Genomic DNA, 2,997 nt, shown 5'->3' on the forward strand with positions numbered 1-2,997 from the left:
AACCAGCCACGTGGCCCAGGCAAATGGCTTCAACCTTCTCACGCCTCAGTTTTGAAATCTGTAAAATGGGGATAATGATCTCTCCCAGGCTGCTCGTGAGAGTTCAATGAGATAGCAGTCATGGAAACACCTAGCACAGGGCCGGGCACCGAGTAGGTGCCTAGAGGTGCTCAGGCAGTGCTCATGGGAGCTACCTGGGGAAGGGAACCCATCTTATAGGGATAGCTTAGGATATGCCCCCATCACACTTAGGACAAATTTCAGACTCCTCCCATGGCCCACTGCTCCAATCTCATCTTGTAACTTTCCCCACCCTCTTCACACACTCCACCCCACTGTCCTTGCTGTCCGTGGAACACACCAAACCTGTTCCTACCTCAGGGTCTCCGTATATGCAGTCTTGGATGCTCTCCCCCAAGATCTTTGCATGGCTCCCTTCTTCCCTACCTTCGAGTCTTCAGTCAAACCTCACCTTTCCACAGACGCCTTCCCAAGAGTGCCCTAACTCAAGTGGCCCTACTTCCCCCCCAGTCACAACCACACTCCCCAGCTTTAAGTCACAGCACTTATCACCACCCGAAAGCATCTCGTTAATGTGTTTGCTTCTTTGTTTATAGTCTGTCTCCCCTACTAGACTGTCTGCTCCAGGAGGGCGGGGCTGTTTCCTGTCCTGCTTGTCTCTGTTCCATCAGCACCTGGGACAGCACCTGGCACAAAGATGGCGCCCAACACCTACTTGTTGAATGGGTGAATGATTGGATGAACAAATGAATGGATGACTGTCCCTCTGCCTGGGGTACCTCTGCAGGGTTCGCTCTACTGTTCCTCTGGGTCCCAGCTTTGCTCACCTCCAGGAAATTGTCCCTCATCCCCCTCCAGGAATGATCAAATATTCTTCCTCTATGTTGTCTGCCATGTGGCCCTTATATGAATAGCAATTGCCTATGCTTGTCCAGGTCCCTGATAGAATATGGATTCCTTGTGGTGCAGCTGATACATACAACAATACCAACAACATGCCCCATTTAGTGTGAAAATGAAATATTGCTGTCACCACTAATAATAATAATCATTACCATTTCTTGAGCACCTACTTCACACCAGCCACTGTTCTATTTGCTTTTCATATATTATTTGAATAAAATGATACATGTGAAATGCTTATCGCATCTTATAGCTCATAATAAGAGATCACTTAATAGCTGCTGTCATGTTTAGTAGTAGTAACAGCTAATATCTATTGAATGATCACTATGGGCTGACCATGTTATGAGTGTTTTATTGCCTTATTTAATTATCACAATTCAGTAAGTTAGAGACTGCTGTTATCACATTTCACAGATGGTAAAACTGAGACTCAGAGACAAATCACTTACCCTGGGTTACACAGGTAGCTAGTGAGGGAATTGAGGTTTAAAACAAAGTCTGTTTAATTCCAAAGCTTGTGAGCATTCCTCTATACCATGCTAATTGCCCACCCACCCACACACACACAGTCAGCCCAGCAATCTTATATATTTTATAAAACACAAAGAGAGAAGGAAGAGAAAATAAGAAAGCGGCCCCAAGTCTAGGGCTCTTAGCAGGCAGCCTTTGGAATCAGGCAGTGTTATTAAGAAAACACAAATCCAGCCTGTCCTTGATTAACTTATTCAGAGTTCCGTGAGGAAAGACAACATATTAGATCAACGCTAATCAAAATGAGACGCTTCTCTGACCTGACGCTAAACTCATTTGGTTTTCTCGGAAGCTGGCGAGGGCTCTGCTTGTTGCAGCGATGTGGGGCTGACGCTACAGAGGGTTCAGAGAGCACCATGGGCCAAGACAGGGAGGGGAGGAGCCGCACCCAGCTGGGCTGGGGGTGGGCAGGAAGTCTGAATTCCTGGGTGCAACTGGCACCCGCCATGTGCCAGTCACCCCGCTAGGTCCTCCTCCTCACACAGCCTGTGCTCTGATCAGCCAAATCAGAGCCTGAATCCCAGGTCTGCAACTTGCTGTCTACGCAGGCTTGGGCAGATCACTTCGCCTCTCTGAGACTCAGTTTCCTCTTGGGGATAAAAAGAACTTAACATCGGATAGCTGTCAGGATGATTGCATAAGATAGATCGACTGTGTGTCTCTAAGTGCCAGGCACTGTTCTAAGAATTTCCATCCACTCCATCACATAATCTTTGTAGCAATCCAATGAGGTAGACACCGTTATTAACTCCATTTTATAGGGAGGAAACTCAGGCACAGAGAAGTTAAGTAACTTGCCAAAGGTTGCCCAGCTGGGGGAGGGAGTGAACCACTATTTGAACCCAGGTGGTTTGAGTCTTATATCTGAACCTTTATCATGAGATCACCTCATTTCTCAGTGTACAGAACCCGCTTTCACAGAGTGAGGCACACGGTAAGCACTTGATATGTGCCAGCTATTTTTATTAATACTATATTTTGCAGGAGAAAACAGAGGTACATCGAGGTGATGTGACTTTTCTAAGGTCACAGCTAGTCTGGGGCAAAGCCAGGAGCCAAACCCAGTTTGATTTTAAAGCCTGTACTGTTGTCTGTTTCCCTCGGATTACAGAGAGGCTGGGGCTGGGTGTGCAGGAGGTCATGAGATTTAGTCTGCATTTTTGGAAGAGAAAGCAGGGACACCCACTCCCCATATGCTCCGGCTGAAGGTGCAGTGGTTGCAGGTTATCGAGGGTCTGCTCTGTGGCAGGCACTGTGCATCCATACGCTCCTTTCAGCTTCACATCGGGTACAAATTATTGAACCTCGTTTCATAGAGGAAGAAACAGAGGCTCAGAGAGGTTGAACTACTTGCTCAATGTCACACAGCTGTTAAGAGGCAGAGCAGACTCCAGCCCGATTCGATCTGAGTCCAAAGCCCTTATTCTTAACCACTGAGCTACACTATTAGTATCTTTCTTAAAATATACAATCCCCAACCTCATTCATTCATTCACTCATTCACTCATTCATCCCATATTTACCACATGCCTACTATGC

The sequence above is a fragment of the Propithecus coquereli genome, unplaced genomic scaffold, assembly GCF_000956105.1.
Source record: "Propithecus coquereli isolate 6110/MARCELLA unplaced genomic scaffold, Pcoq_1.0 Scaffold606, whole genome shotgun sequence".
Lineage (NCBI taxonomy): Eukaryota > Metazoa > Chordata > Mammalia > Primates > Indriidae > Propithecus > Propithecus coquereli.